The 16,896-nt window shown below is 47.1% G+C and overlaps 1 long non-coding RNA gene across 3 annotated transcripts in view; it reads right to left on the minus strand.

Annotated features, from left to right (window-relative positions):
• Nucleotides 1-342: 342 nt before the first annotated feature.
• Nucleotides 343-16,896, minus strand: part of LOC103345069 (uncharacterized) — a 34,658-nt gene continuing 18,104 nt past the window's right edge. The window contains exons 4-5 of one of the 3 annotated variants that reach the window (XR_011382125.1): nt 8,048-8,196; nt 343-1,822 (exon numbers count right to left, since the gene is read on the minus strand). This is a non-coding gene — a long non-coding RNA (uncharacterized lncRNA). Of the gene's footprint in view, nt 1,823-7,189; nt 7,710-8,047; nt 8,215-16,896 lie in introns of those variants that run through there. The other 2 variants (XR_011382124.1, XR_011382126.1) reach the window with 2 other exon arrangements.

Below are 16,896 nucleotides of genomic sequence, written 5' to 3' on the forward strand. Positions count from 1 at the left end.
TTGGTAAGTGATTTTATTCCCATAAGCAATTTCCATGCTGTCTCTTACTATGTGAATGTGTATGTATCTTTTACTTTGCATCCCCTCTTCAAATTTTTAAATAAAAGTTATCAAATAAAATTTATCTGCATTTAGAAGTCCAGTCACTCAATTAGCATAATGTATACTGTCCTAAAATATTCTTTGTGAATTATTAAATAACACCCTATAGTCTTTGCTTAAAAGAACGCTTATTATCCTAAATGTATTTTACCAAGAAAATAAAAATCTGTGCCTTATTTTAGTACAATGGTAATCATGGACACCTACTGAATTTTTTTTTTTGTAAATAAAAGGAATATAAGTAGCCATTATATTAATCAGTAAAGTTAACTTGTGTTTTTTTGCATATTCAGTCTAACCATTAGGATATTTTTATGTATGACCACCCACAAAAGCATATGTGTGCATGTTTAAAAATTTTTCTACGTACTTAGATACAAAAAACTAGATTTGTTTGTGTCGTTGACGCCGTTATATACACAGAGGCACAACCACCCATAATATAGATGTGAGCATATACACAGTGACCCAGAGAGGGAGCGCGAGCGGGAGACAACGTGCTTGCCAATCAGTGTTCACCAGAGACTTCCAGCGACTTCTATTTAAAGAGGAGCAGAGGATAGAACCCTTCGTCAGGACGCCTGATTATATAAAATAGGAAAGGCTGTTTCTAAGCCCCTTGTTAGCTTTGGTTTTGCTTTTTACCCCCCAGATCAAAACTGGCTAAGCAAAGTGAAGCGTAGAGTTACGGCAAACTGAGGTATTCTTTCCTCAAATTATGTGCGGATTTTTTTTTTCTTTTCAGAAACAAGGCTCCTTTAGGGGGATTTGGGTCTTGGGATTTTTTTTTCAAAACTGGATTTTTTTTTTCTTGTTTGTCTTAGTCATCTAAATAGTTGTCTCAATTTTTTTTCCTTTCACTTTACTTGGTTGTAGTAGGGACGATCATATACAATGTAGCATTCTGTTTTCTCAGAAAAACTGCTCTCTGACTGCAGGTTTATAAGTTTACTGTGAAACTTCCCAGTGTGCTGTGCCAACATTGTAAATTTCATTGCAATGCTGTGAAGTGATACTTAAGGTATAATTTTTTAGAAAGCATTCCATCTTGTAGTTTTGAATAATAGTTATATTAGAAAGCTGGTCTCTATAGAAACTACTGGAACTTAGGGTTTTGAACGTCAGATAATAATGCAGAGGATTATTGGCCGAAACGTTTTTTCAAGGAGAAATATTGTACTGAATTGGCTCTTGCAGAACTCAAGGATGGGGAGCAGAGTGTGCTCTTATAAGGGCTGTGCTTTAATCAGAGATTATCACTCTCCGTTCCCATTAGTCCCCCCTTTCTGGCATATGATGTCTGCTAAATTAAATAGGATTTATTGGTTCAGCTAGATTCTGAATTACCCACTTTTCCTGTGGATTAGGAGAGTGCATTTCTTAGCCCTTTTTCCTTAAAATCCATCAGGATCTTTTATGTGGGCTATCTAGTATTCTGCACACTTCCAGTGCTTAATAAATATTACATTACAATATTAGCATAATAATAAATCATCTTAAAGTACTACATGGGCTATTAGGTGAGATCCTATTCAGTTTGAGCCAAGACATCAAAAAGTTTTATTTTCTCTATACTCATACAAAATCATTTAAAAACATCTTTTCCGTGAAATGTCCTTGCATCCATAAGAAGTCTGCAGGCTACAGAGTGAAGTGGTGGGGTGTGTTCCAGTTATGTGTCTCATTTGTTCAATACTTTCTGGGACCTGAATCAGCCATTCTGGTAAAAAAGAGAGTTTAAAATCAGGCAGGCAAAAAAAAAAAAAAAAATGGAAATCTCTTCATTTGTCAAGAAAATGTCCCTTTCCCACTGGCAATTCTGAAATTTTATACAAGATCACCAACAGCTAGATATTGTTTCTTGCCAGTAAGAAGCTCTGCTTTGTGTCTGTCACAAAGACCTAGATTAACAGCCACTAAAACATGTAGATATTTCCTTACAGTTACAGAAGCAAAATGAAGAAGAAAATGATTCTGTTAGCACAATCCCATCCTACGTGGTTGCTTTCAGGGTTGTCTTAGTTTGAAATGGCCATCATGGAAAAGACTAAAAATATTTTCTCTTCCAACATTAGCTTTTAGATATTGTGTATTTGATCTACCACTATGTGAATCAACCCAGGTACAAATGATGCGTCAACTGTGGGAAACAGCAGGTTGGCCCAAAGAGCTCTCTTGCAGTGTAGCTTTGCTCTTAACCTCTCCCATCAACGGACAGAGTCTCTTTTTTCCACCCTGCAAATCTGGGCTGAGCTTACCTTGTGATTGCTTTGCCTAACAGAATGTGGCCAATGTGATCTCGAGAGATCTTCAAGCTTCATCCCTCCCTAGAGCCCTGTTCTGTTGCTTTCTGACTGCTAGGAGACAAGGCACCTAATTCTTGCTCCCTTGGCCCCAACTGGTCCCAAAAGCAGAGCTAGCTAGAAGCCTGCAGAGGCCTGAGGAAATCTACTTAAGACTGGCGGATTGGTGCAACTGAGCCCAGCCCAAGTTGCCAGCCCTACAACTCCCTCCCAAGATCCTGAGCTAAAGGAGTGCTTCTTGTTTTAAGGCTTTTTTTTGACAGCCCCAGATAACAGGTATATCTCCTGAAATTATTCAAAATAAAAATTTGAATATCATTCCACTCCAATGTATTCTTTCTCAATGTTAATTTTCTCTCTCTCTCTCTCTCTCTCTCTCTCTTTTTTTTTTTTTTAGTATTATTGGATTTATTTGAAATGCAGAATTACAGAGACACAGAGGCAAAGGCAGAAGCAGAGAGAGAGAGAAAGACCTTCCATTGGCTGGTTCATCCCCCAACTGGCTGCAGTGGCCGGAGCTGGACCAAGCCGAAGCCAGGAGCCAGGAGCTTCATCCAGGCCTCCCATGTGGGTGCAGGGGCTCAAGCACTTGGGCCATCCTCCATTTCTTTCCCAGGAGCATTATCAGGGAGCTGGATCGGAAGTGGAGCAAAGGGGACATGAACCGGCGATCATGTGGGATGCCCACCTTGTAGGTCGCAGCTTTACCAGCTATGCCACAGCACTGGCCCCAAAGTTAATTTTCATTACTTAGCTACTTGGTGTCAAGTCTGTAGTTAGCAATCATCACTTTTCTGAATATTTCTAATGAAAACGTTTATTCCTGCTGCTCTATAAATCCCATCAAGGGAATCTTCTTCTTCCCCAAAAACCTTCCATGGAACCCTAAATAAACTCTGTCACACTCAGTCCTCTCTGATCCCCTCTGGATAATGTCATCTGGTTAGAGGAGCAAACTTGAGCAGGTGATTTATCCAGAGGTGAATCTTTGCGTAACACGGTGTCCGGCAAGAAAAATGAAATGGGAACACGCGAGGAAGCTGTGTTTAGCTTCCCCTCCAAGCTGCGCATCACTCACCACTATTGATTTCACATCATGGCCCCTCCCTATGTCAGCAGGAGCATCTGCCAGGAGACAGAACCCGTCGTGATCCTGGAAGGGTCATCTGGCCGTCACCTCCTCTTGGGTGACAGGAGAGCAGGCCAGGTGCAGGCAGCTCTGTCTCCCTAGATGGGGCAGATGCATGTCAAGGAAGTGAGATACAAAGTGGCATTCTATATAGGGAGACTCACCTTCCTAGATTTAAAGGTCTCAGATGGGTTAAGTGTTGGGTCGGGCTCCCCCGTGCACTGCCAGCCCAAGAGTGATCACTCGCCTGGCTAACAACGGACACCACCTAGGGTGCAGTGGAATCCCAGAGCTCACATTGTCTTGGATGGAAGCATCCATCGCACTTTCTTCCTCTACAGCAGCCACACCAGTGGCCCGCTTCCTTCCCGAACCTTCCTTTTCCTCTGGCACGGGTTGCCCACTCATCCATGAACCGCAGCCCAGTGCTGGGCACAGTCGCCAGCACTCGACAAGCCCTTGTGGCCCAAGGGGGAGCATGACACCCATCCCTTTACTGTGCGTGGTTTGGTTTAGATCTCCTTTCCTTCTTTGCTGGCGTGATGTTCTTTAACCAGGGCAGCCGCACTCACAGCGCCCCCTAGAATCTCTCTGTGTCCAAGGCTGTTGCCGGAGGACGTACTGCTCGCCACCATCACGCCCACATGCCAAGACTTTTCCGCATGACCGTACTCTGACACCTCAAAGGCAGCAAGTCCAAAAAGTGCATCAATCGGATAACAGACCCAGCCGTCCCTTGCGGGTACTGCTGTTCTCCAGGGTGCTAAGGCCCAAGGAAAGTCCTTGTTGCTGAGAACTTACTACTGACAAATTTGACAAGGTGGGGGACCCTGATTTAGGGTAGGGGGTGTCAAAATTAACTTCCCAAATTCCCATTTCTTTTTCTTTTTTTTTTTTCTTTTTTTTATAGGCAGAGTTAGACAGTGAGAGAGAGAGAGACAGAGAGAAATGTCTTCCTTCCGTTGGTTAACCCCCAGTGGCCGCTAGGGCCGGTGCACTGTGCCGATCCGAAGGCAGGAGCCAGGTGCTTCCTCCCGGTCTCCCATGCGGGTACAGGGCCCAAGCACTTGGGCCATCCTCCACTGCCTTCCTGGGCCACAGCAGAGAGCTGGACTGGAAGACGAGCAACCTGGACAGAATCCGGCACCCCAACCAGGACTAGAACCTGTGTGCTGGCGCCGCAAGGCGGAGGATTAGTCAAGTGAGCCGCGGCGCCGGCCCCAAATTCCCATTTCTGTACCACTTTGCTCTCCAGCCAGTCTCGGCCACCCACTCTCACCTCCACCCAGCATCTCTCCATGGTGCAGCCGCCATGGTCTATTCCAAAGGGAAATCCTGCTGTCGCTTTCCCCATCTTAATGACTTCCCGTACCTCTCAAAATAAAGATTAAGTCCTTTGCATGGCTGCCAAGCCTGCCTGGCCTCTCTGCCCTCCCCTTGGAGCTCCTCCCCCCACTCAGTGCCCGCAGCCACGCTGGCCTCCTGCAGCGCCCACGCCTGTGTGTGCGGGAAGCTGCGCCCCGCCAGGTCTCTAGGTCTTGCCTCTGCTGGCTCCTCTGCCTGGAGCACTTAAGCCACTCATGGAAACGGGATCCACCAACCCTCAGCTCGGAAGTCCGTGCCTCTGTCAAATCCTTTCTGACCCTAGTGAGCGGATCAGGACTCTCCTGCGTAACCATGTGGCACCAAGTTCCTTTTCTTTGTGCCACCTGCACCTTGCTTGAGGTTGGCTGTTTGGCTATTTCGTGTGCTTCCCCTCTGGTCCAGGCGCTCTCTCCAAAGCTCAGAACTGTGCTCTGCACGAACTAAATATACACCCAATAGTGAACGAATGCGTGTGCTAGTACTTTCCACTGTGTCGTCTGTGTGGGTTTCTATTAGGAAGCAGATCGCAGTGTTCTGCAGAAGGCAGTGGGGGTAAGTGCCTCTCAGAGATTTGACGAGGAAGGGTTGCCCTCAGACCTTTGCAGCAAAGTCCTACTCAATGAACCCCGGAAGAGAGATGCACAAGCAATCTTGCGGAGCCAGACCTCACTGATGGGGTTTCGCTTCTGAAGAAGGAAGGTGGCCACCTCCAAGGGAGTCAGTCAGGAATGGAGCAGCAGAAATGCAAATACAGTGCTAATTCCTGGGAATTCCTCCAGGGAAGGTGATGCCTGGCCAGGTCCACAGACAAATCCAAATTACAACCAGAGACGAGCACTGTAGCACCACACATTAAGCCAGCACATCCCATACTGGGGGGGGGGGGGCTTGGGTTCAAGTTCTGCCTCCACTTCCAATCCAGTTTCCTGATAATCTATATATATATATAATCTCTATATGTAATATATAATATAATATATAATGCATATAATTATGTATTATATATGCATATAACACATATAATTATGTATTATTTATTTATATAATGTACATGTATTATATATTATATAATGCATATATTATATAACATATAATATGTAAATAAATAATTTAATAAATAATACATAAACATAATATATTATATATAATATGTATATAATCTATATATAATCTTTTAAATAAAGAAAAATAAACTTAAAAAATCACAAAGTACACCAAGCTGTCTCAGTACAGTACCATTTAAGTCACATATATCCCCTCTTAAACATTTGGGTCACATAATGCCACCAAACAACCCGTTACTCATCTGCCTACCAGGTAGCATGCCGTTCTTTCATTCAGAAATTTATTGAGCACCTAATATGTGCAGCTGGGCTCAGAAAGCAATTCTCCAACACGAAATCCTCAGGGACAAAGCTTCCCTCTGCCCCTTTCCTGCCCTCCTGTCTCCCACTGGCACCTAGGCAAGCCACAGACATCAGGACTCCTTGTCCCTATAACAGGTCATAAACTAGAACCCCTTTTCTCTGAAGCCAGGCCCGCCTTTCTGTCTAGCTGCTGGCCATAAAGAATGAGATCTCTCATTCCAGAGGGGTCCGGTGCCACACGAGGAAGGTAAGACAGCTGTCCAGAGAGGCCCAGAAGCCCCTGAAGAGACAGGTGTCCCCTCGGTCTGCGACTCAAATCCTACGCTCTTTAGGGCCAGTTGTTTTTCTCCCTGGCCATCCCTGGCTCACCAGACCTAAGCATGGACATGGATACTCCATCCTGGGGCTGGCAGGCTTCAGTCTGAAGGCTCCATCACTGCTCACACTTTTCCCTTGCTAGCCTGTCTTTCATTCCCTGGTGTCACTTGAGGACCTTTCTGATGAGTAGGGAAGCGATCCACCACCACCCCCCGCCCCCTTTCCCAGCCCTTCAGCACCCTGCCTTGACGCCAGTGTGGGGAGCAAGGCTGAGAGTGCCTGCTGAGTGATCAGTTTTTAAAGCAGTTTCCCAGGAAAGTGCTGGACCCTGGAGGGGACTGATGCTGCCCACCTGCCAGGTCCCTCACTGGAGAACGGCTCCTTTCTCCTCCTGAAGCTGGACAAGCTCTGTGTTGCGGTTACCCCACTCCCTGCAGTGGCCCCCTGGCCCTGCAGCCACTATGCGGAGGGTGTACAACTGAACAGACCCCTGACACCCTTGCTGAGACCTGGAAAAGGAGCTGGGATGGAGAGAACTTGTCTTCTTGTGGGATTTTGAGTTATGTGGGTATCAGTTGTGGGTTGCCAGCAGCCAGCTTGTTCTCTTTCTTTTTAAAAGATTTATTTCATTTATTTGAAAAGCAGAGTTACAGAGAGAAGAAGAGACAGAGACATCTTCCAATCTCTGGTTCACTCCCCAAAAGGTTACAACACTCAGGGCTGGACCAGACTGAAGTCAGGAGCCAGGAGCTTCTTCCGGTTCTCCAAAGCAGGTGCAGGGGCCCAAGGGCCTGGGCCATCTTCTGCTGCTTTCCCAAGCCATTAGCAGGGAGTTGGATCAGAAGTGGAGCAGCCAGGACTCAAACCGGCACCCATATGGGACTCTGGCATTGCAGGCAGCAGCTTTACCTACTATGCCACAACACTGGCCCCACAACCAACTTTCTTACTCCAAGAAGTAGGGTCAGCAGATACAACAAATACAAACATAAGACACCATCATGCATTCGATCAACAAACACTTAGTGAGTACCACCTCGTATATTCCAAGAGCTATGCCAAGGGCTGAGGATTCATCAGTAAAGCAAACCAAATAGAGCAAATCTCTCCTTTAGAGGTCGCTTCCTAGTGGAGGGAGAAATTAATAGAGGAGGTCAATAGATCAACTCCCACAGGGTGGGAGTTACAAAGGAAACCCATCACCAGGGCCCCTGGGGAGGAGGGCTGCCAGTTAGCAGGGAACAGGCAAGGAAGGCTTTGCTGAGAAGATGATTTTGGGGGAAGCAGCCAAGCTCATAGGGGACAGGATAGCACTATGCAGAGGGAGCTGCAAGCCCAGGGCTCTTTTCGGGGAGGGTGCCCACAGGACACAGGCACAGTGTGAGGCCACAGAGAGGGAGGAAGGCGACGAGGTGGAGCTGGAGCCCCCAGCCTCATAAACACCTGTAAGGACTGAGACTTACTTGAAATCCAGGAAGATCGGGGAGCGTGGGGCTGAGTAGATGGTAAGGGAGATTCTGGACTATCCACGAATGGTCCTTTCCCCGCGAGTGTCCACGGAGCATGAGAAATCATTTTCACATTTTCAGCGTCGCCCTGGTTCCTTGATGTCCTGTCAAAAAGCAATGCCCTGTGCGGCCACAGAGGGACTCGGTTACTCATTCCCGTCCCAGGTGAATTATGGCTTAAGGAGTCACAAAAGATTTCAAATTGCTAAATGACTGAGACCAAAAGCAACAAGAAGGGAGGAAAGATGCATGAGCTTAGGGAGAGGATTTTACAACGTCCCCGAGTCGACTCAATGATAAATGTGCATAATTAATCAAAGATACCACGTTGGCAAATGATATTTTTAAATGATAGAGGCAATTATCAGTCCAATTACATATGCACGGGAATGCATTATTTTCTTTCAACAGGCAGCCTACCTTACAGCAGCGGTAAAGAAGAGATGTACCCAATTCAGCACACTTGTTTGCAATCTCAATCGAATGAAGAGTTTTTGTTGTTGTTGTTGGCTACAGGAGGTTCAGAAACAGGGTGTGTGAACAGTGACTTCTTGGTGCTACACTAACCCTCTGGGAAACTAGTCACCTTCTTTATTTTGAACCATATAATATAGGAGGCACACACACATGCACCTGTCAGTCCTTAAGGGAATATACATTTTTGCAATAAATGCTCTAGAAATAAATGGAAACATCTGTTTCCACACAATGGCAGAGTATGTGCTACTCTGTGAATAACAGTAAAATGACAGTCCAGGCAGCGATGGTCTGTTGTCTCACTTGACATGGTGAACTCTCTCTGCTGTGTCTTTAACTTCGTGGTCTTCTGTCCCACAGGAAGCATGATGTTGTGGGAAGAGTCTGGTCTGGAATCAAACAGGCGTAATTTCCTATCTGGCTCTGTGATTTCGTATGAGACTAACCTTGGGCAAGGTACTAATTACCGCTAAACATCAATTTCTTTGTGTTATTGAAGCTAATCATATCAGTATCGTAAAATACGCTGCAAGCAGAACAGGAGGTGTTGATCAAGCATCAGGGCTAATGTCTGGGATGCGGCCTGTGTTCCACACTGTGCATCCTGTTACAGTAAGCCCTCCTCTTGCTGAAGTTCCTTTTATCTCACCCTTCTCAAACACATCATAATGTCCTCCTAACAGTCATTCATTCTACCAACACCTATTGAGTGCCACACATACATCAAAGACATCAGGGCATAAATAAATGAGTCATTTGGAGGTATGCAAAGAAAAGAGGAAGAATGTTTTATACTGATTACAAGTTGACATGATAATGTTTGTTTCGGTTTAAATAAAATATATTACAAAAACGAATGTCATCTCTTTTAATTTTTTAATGTGGCTACTAGAAAAATTAAAATGTAGTTGCTCCCATTTGTGGTCAGCATTATGAGTCTGTTTCTATTGGGCAACACTGGTCTAAATATAAACATAACAAAGGAGGAGGACAGACCAGTGGAGACAGGAGGGAAGGGAGGGAGGAAAGGAAAACAATCTTCAAGAACCAGAAGCCCTTAAAGGGATTGGCACTATGGCACAGATGGCTAAGCTGCAGCCTGGGATGCCAGCAATCCTTTTGGAGCCCTGGTTCGAATCCTGACTGTTCCACTTCCAATCCCGCTCTCGGCTAACGTGCCTGTGAAGGCAGTGGAAAGTGGCCCAAGCACTTGGGCCCCCGCCATTCACATGGGAGACCAGATGGAGTTCTTGGTTTGTGGCTTTGACCTGGTCCAGCCCCAGCCATTGTAGCCACTTGGGAGAGTGAACCAGTAGATGGAAGATCTCTTTCTCTCTCTGTCTCTGTCTCTTTGCCACTCTAATAAATAAAAATATTTCTCTCTGTAACTCTGCCTTTTAAGTAAATAAATAAGTCTTCTGTAAAAATTCTTAATAGTGGAATCATACTATCTATGTGCAACACCAATGGCAGAAAATCTAAGAGACTCAGAGGCTGAGTTTAGAGCAACACAAGGCCAGGTTCTTAGCAAAAGCTTAGTGAATACCAGCCAGTAGTATTTCTTGATGTGGTAATGACTTCTCATATTTCAGACACTATATTAAGTGCTACAGTTTCCAGTCCAATGAGGAATAAAACAGGAAAAAAAAAGTTGCAAAGTTATATATTTCATGTTTTGTTGTTTTTACAAACCTGAAAGATGCTACATTTTCATTTTCTTTAAAGTATTTGTGAAAACCTTTCATATCTTACTTTTTAGAACAATAAACAGGGGCAAGCCTTGGTGCCTCAGTTAAGATGGTGCTTGGGGCACCTGCCTGCATCCTACATCAGAGTGCATGAGCGTCCAGGCCCACTCTAGATTCCAGCTTCCTGCTAAGGAGCCCCCTGGGAGGTAGCAGGCGATGGCTCAAATTCCTGGTGCTTGCTGTCCACGTGGGTGGCCTAAATTAAGTTCCTAGCCCTTGACTGCGGGTTGGCCTAGCCCCAGCTGTTGCAAGCATCTAGGAAGTGAACCAGTGGATGGGAGACTCTCTCTCTCTCTCTCTCTGTCTCTTTCTCTCTCAAATAAAATAAAACTTTTTTTAGAAAAAAGTTTCTGTTGGCTATTATTAAAAATTAGTAGCAGTGGGAAGTTGAAAGGAGGTGTAGTTTCTTGGGCAAACTTCACTTAGTGAAATACTGAAGAGTTCTGTAATGGAAATTAATCTGGAAGCTCTCATCTGGCTTTTGTTTCTGTATCGCTTGCATCCTTCTCAGACACAGTCCTGCCTGAATTTTGTAATATTTGTGGCACTTATTCTGGGATCCTCTCTGAAGTTACACCTGTATGCCAGGGTGCATCAAAAGGTTCATGGTGGTTGGGGCAGCGCCATGGCTCACTTGGTTAATCCTCCGCCTATGGCGCCAGCATCCCATGTGGGCGCTGGGTTCTAGTCCCGGTTGCTCCTCTTCCAGTCCAGTTCTCTGCTGTGGCCCAGGAAAGCAGTAGAAGATGGCGCAAGTGCTTGGGCCCCTACACCATTATATGAGACCTAGAGGAAGTTCCTGGTTCCTTGCTTCAGTTCCGTGCAATTCCAGCCGTAGCGGCCATTTGGGGGGCGAACCAATGGATGGAAGACCTCTCTCTCTCTCTCTCTCTCTCTCTCTCTCTCTCTGCCTCTCCTTCTCTCTCTGTGTGTAATACTGACTTTCAAATAAATAAATAAATCTTAAAAGAAAAGAAAGGAAAAAGCTACTTATGGCTTTCAAAAAATATTTGCACCCAAATTTATCTTTTAGTTCTGTTTCTCCACACACCTTTTGCAACCCCCACGTAGGTGCATGAATGGGAGATCAAGTGTGTTCATTTTGGAGGCGTCATAGCATCCCCCCCCCCCCCAGCCTCCTGGAGCAGCAGCCTTGCTGCCTGTGCAGCTCCAGGCCTGGACTTTTGTCTTCCTGATTTGCAGGAGCCTCCTCTGCAGGGAAGCAGAACCCTGGCCCTAGAAAGCAGTCTCTGGAGAAGGAGGCGACAGAAGCAAAGGCTTACGGGAGCCAGAGTTAGGAATCAGGGTTTGGGGGCGTGGAGCCAGAGAAAGTCAACAGCGCGCAGTTACCATGGAGAGCTGCGTGCGATCCTGAGATTTGAGATGGAATTGAAATACTGAGATATTGATAAGGGCTGAGAGGATGCTGAGAGAGAAGAGAGCAGACTGAGTGGAGGCAAGGTTTCCAAGAAGCCTTGCTGAGGCTTGTATTAATCCCCTGACGGTTTTGAGAGGCCGCAATGAGGATTCAAAACGCTTTCCACTCATGTCTCCTATGCCGCGGGCACACCGTCCCTTGGACGCTGCGGGAAGACGGCACTGAGCGCCTCTCTCGGCTTCTTCTGCTGGACCTCATCCTAACAGAGAAGACTGTCCCCAGATTCCTCGCTGTCCCGCAGCGGCGGGGACAGTCCCCAGCACCCTCACCCTGGCAGGTGCTGGGTAAATACGGGTTCGATGAAAACCTTTGGGGTCTCGCTGTAGATGCGATGCCCGCGTCTCTGAACACCCTGTGCCCTGTAGCAGCGGATTTAGTCAACACGTCGGTGTGACAAGCACTGCCCCAGCACCCTTCATCTTCATGTCTCTGATATTGAGGCTGTGCCATAACAGACAGCTTTATGGGTTTGCTCGGCTTTTTTTTTTCTTTTTCTTTTTTAATATTCTGTTGTCTTGGGCAGAAACTACAAGGATATTCCAAAAAGTTCATGGGAAATGGATTCAAAAGATGTTTGTTTTGGTGCAAAAATTTTGGATTTTCATGCATAATATTTTCATAATAGGCATTCTCCAATGATTTTTTTAAAAGAGATGTATTCATTAATTTGAGAGGTAGAGTTACAGAGATAGAGAGGGAGATGCGGAGAGAAAGATCTTCCATCTGCTGGTTTACTTCCCAAATGGTTGCAATGGCTGGAGCTGAACTGATCCAAAGCCAGGAGCCAGGAGCTTTTTCCCCATCTCCCACATGGGTGCAGGGGCCCAAGAACTTGAGACTTCTTCCACTGCTTTCCAAGGCCGTAAGAAGAGAGCTGAATTGGAGGAGGAGCAGTCCGGACACAAACAGCACCCATAAGGGATGCCGGCACCACAGGCTGAAGCTTAGCCAACTACACTGCAGTGTCGGCCCCTCCAGTGAGTTTTTAACTATCCCCCAAATTCATAGATTTCAACAATTCCATGCACCAAAATAAACTATTTTTTAAAAAGTTATTTATTTTATTATTTGAAAGCCAGCCTTACAGAGAGATTTTCCAACCTCTATGCATGCCCCAAGTGGCTACAATGGCTGGGGCTGGGGCAGGCCAAAACCAAGAGCCAGGACCTTCATCCGGGTCTCCCACATGGGTTTTTCTGCTTTTCCAGGTGTATTAGTAGGGAGCTGGATTGGAAGTGGAGTGGTCAGGACTTGAACCAGTGTTCATTTGGGATGCCAGCATCATAGATGGTCTTTAACCTGCTGTGCCACAGTGCTGGCCCCTACATGTGTCTTTTAATTCCCTTTTTTACAAAGCCCTCTTCATGCATATTCTCAGCCTGCACCTACAAGCTCACTTTACTGCAGTCTCTGTATCTGTTGCCCCAGCCCTGTGGGAGGAAATTTTCTCTGCACCCTGCAGGGCGCATCCCCTACAACAATACAGGAGAAGGGGGAGACAGATCTCCTATAAGTCTGGACACAGCTGGGGGTTCAGGGCAGCTTCACCCTAAAATGGCCGGGAAGCTTAAAAAATTGAAAGCCCTTGTTTAGGCCCAGCCCAGAGAAGTTCCAACCCAGCATATCTGTCACTTTTTAAGGTATCTGATTTTTAAATTAAAAAAATTATTTATTGATTTTCATTTGATTTGAAAAAGAGAGTGAGAGATCTTCCATCTATTGTTCATTCCCCTAAATGTCTGCAATAGTCAGGGCTGGACCAGGCCATGAGCCAGAAAGTTAATCCGGGTCACGCACATGGATTGCAGGGACCCAAGTACTTGAGCCATCACCTGCTGCCTCCCAAGGTCTGCATTAGCAGGAAGCTGGAGCCTGGACTTAAACCCAGACATCCTGACATGGGATGAGGGCGTCCCAAGTGGTGTTTTTGTTTGTTTGTTTTTCAAGATTTATTTATTTATTTGAATGACAGAGTTACACACACACACATACACACACACACATACACAAACACACACAGACAGAAAGAGAGAGAGAGGTCTTCCATCCATTGGTTCACTCCCCAATTGGCAGCAATGACCAGAGCTGCGCCGATCCAAAGCCAGGAGCCAGGAGTTTCTTCCTGTTCTCCCAAGAAGGTGCAGGGGCCCAAAGACTTGGGCTGTCTTCTACTGCTTTCCCAGACCATAGCAGGGAGCTGGATTGAAAGAGCAGCCAGCGCTGTGGCACACTAGGTTAATCCTCCACCTGTGGAGCCAGCATCCCATGTGGGCACCGGTTCTAGTCCCGGTTGCTCCTTTTCCAGTCCAGCTCTCTGCTGTGGCCTGGGATAGCAGTGGAGGATGGCCCGAGTGCTTGGGCCCCTGCACCCGCACGGGAGACTGGGGAGAAGCACCTGGCTCCCAGTTTCGGATCGGCGCAGCTCTAGCTGTTGCGGCCATTTGGGGAGTGAACCAGCAGATGAAAGACCTTTCCCTCTGTCTCTCTCTCTCACTGTCTGTGACTCTACCTGTAAAATAAATAAAATCTTTAAAGGGGGGGGAGTGGCGCTGTGGCACAGCTGGTTAATGCCCTGGCCTGAAGCGCCAGCATCCCATATGGGCACCAGTTAAAGTCCTTGCTTCTCCACTTCTGATCCAGCTCTCTGCTATGGCCTGGGAAAGCAGTAGAAGATGGCCCAAGTCCTTGGGCCCCTGCACCCACGTGGGAGACCCAGAGGAAGCTCCTGGCTCCTGGCTTCGGATTGGCACAGTTCTGGCCGTTGCGGCCAATTGGGGAGTGAATTATAGGATGGAAGACCTCTCTCTCCTTCTCTCTCTCTCTCTCTCTCTCTCCTTCTACTCTCTCTGTGTAACTCTTTCAAGTAAATAAATAAAATCTTTAAAAAAGAAAGTAGAGCGTCTAGGATTCAATCCGGTGCCCACATGGACACCCTTGTACTGCAGGTGGTGGCTTTACCTGCTACACCACAGTGCCAGGCCCCCACATGGTATTCTAATCCCCAAACAAAGTGCCCTCCACACCCCGGTGATTCTGATGATTCTGATGATTCAGGATGATTCCATCATCCTGGCCTGTCTGAGTCTTCACCATCATCATCATACTAAACCTGCGCACAACCCCGGCTACCAGATCCCTACACTGGGGCTAGAAGCTCAAGGCTATGAATCTAATGGCCACTTCCTTACTTTGCCCCAAACTAGGGAGACTGAGAGCCCTTGTTTTCCCTGGACGGTTCCAAGTCATGGTGTTTTCTTGGAAAGAAATTACCCATGGATTTCCCATAGCGCCCATTTCCGTGGTTCAAGTGTCCAGGCTTGGATGGTGGAGTGCGTATGGTCACTGCATCCCTGGGTGCTTCAAGAAGTTTATGGGAAAACGAAATTCAAATGTAAACTTACGGCCAGCACCGTGGCTCACTAGCCTAATCCTCCGCCTGCAGCGCCAGCACCCCAGGTTCTAGTCCCAGTCGGGGCACCGGATTCTATCCCGGTTGCTCCTCTTCCATTCTAGCTCTCTGCTGTGGCCCGGGAAGGCAGTGGAGGATGGCCCAGGTGCTTGGGCCCTGCACCCCATGGGAGACCAGGAGGAAGCACCTGGCTCCTGGCTTCCGATCTGCGCAGCGTGCTGGCCGTAGCGGCCACTTTGGGGGTAAACCAGCAGATAGAAGAACTTTCTCTCTGTTTCTCTCTCAATAACACTGCCTGTCCAAAAAATGTAAATTTACTGGGGTGCAAAAAACTTGAAATCTATGCACAGTGGTTTCACAATGCACATTTTCCATGAACTCTTCAAAAACCCCATGTACATATCAAATAAGGGAAGCCAGCCGTGGTTTAAGTATTTTCTCGGGGTTTCTTCCAACGACAGCTGTAATAAACTGCAGTATTCTGTCACCATTTTCCTAACTCAAACGTCTGTCTTTGCAGTCTTTCTCTTCCACCAGCTAAGGCTGAGCACCCTGCAGGGAGTCTACTCCCTCATCTCTCTCCAGCCACCCCCACATTCCCAGCAGTTTTTTTCAATTCACCTCCACACTTTTGGAGTCCAGATGGAGGCTACAGCTTAAAGATTTTATCTGCTTTGTCGTGTCTAGTGTCCTGAAGCTCTGTGAGGCCACACGTCCCCACCTCGCCCACCAGCCCTGGCCTCTAGCCCTGGGCTTTCCTGCAGACTCTGGATGCCTAGAGAAACGTCCACAGGAAGCGAGCCGTCACTGACCAGTGAAGCGTGCACAGTCAAGTGGGGACGGAGCACAGCGTGGCCCCAGACCACCAGGGACAGCGCAGCAAGGTTACCCACGCAACTTCTAGAGTAAGCTGAATCACGCACTTCCTACCAGGTGAGCAGAGGCCAGACACGGCCATCCCTTGTCTCCCCTGGCCTGGATCTTCCTGGCCTGGCATTTCTTGTTGGCTGGGGTCCTCAACATTCCACCCTTTAATGCCTGCATCTGGTCCCCTTCTGTTTGTTCCTGGGTCTGCTGGTTGCGCCTCTGTGGCCTGGCATCCTAACTCCTACATGGTAGACCCCCCCACCCTGGGGGAGTGCTAACCAAAAGCCCTTCCTGACTTTCCCATTGTGGTGATTCCTCAAGAACACAAGCCAGGAGGAGGAGCCCACCATCCGGGCAAAGATGATGCTCAGGCCAAATCAGGGCAGAGGGCCCCTGGTATAGACAGAAATGCAGTCGCCTTTGTGCCACCTGGTCTCACCTCTTCTTACCAAAGTCAGATCTCTCTGCAGGGGTGATTCCAAGAAAAAAGGGACCGACTGCTTCCATTGCGAAGTGTGGCTCTTTCCTATACCCCTTCCCTTTCAATCAACCACCCTCAGCACTTATCCTCCCGCCCTCCTACACAACCTCAGATCCCTCTCAGGGGAGCTGCCAACTTAGTTTATGAGCCAAAGATCGGGGTTATACTAACTATCGAACATTTGAGTGTACAGAGCTCCATTGCAACACAGCCTGGGGTTGCACACTCAGATGATTGCAGGGAAGAGCCCGACAGTTGTGTCCTAGGCAAGGTAGGGACTAGCACAGGCTGGCATGCTCTTACCCTGTGTGAAGCATCCAGTTGTTGTCTCCCACAGAAGATGTACCATGGGATAATTCCGGCCCCAAGAGCTAGATCTTTCTG

The sequence above is a fragment of the Oryctolagus cuniculus genome, chromosome 14 (genome assembly GCF_964237555.1).
Source record: "Oryctolagus cuniculus chromosome 14, mOryCun1.1, whole genome shotgun sequence".
NCBI classification, from domain to species: Eukaryota; Metazoa; Chordata; class Mammalia; order Lagomorpha; family Leporidae; genus Oryctolagus; species Oryctolagus cuniculus.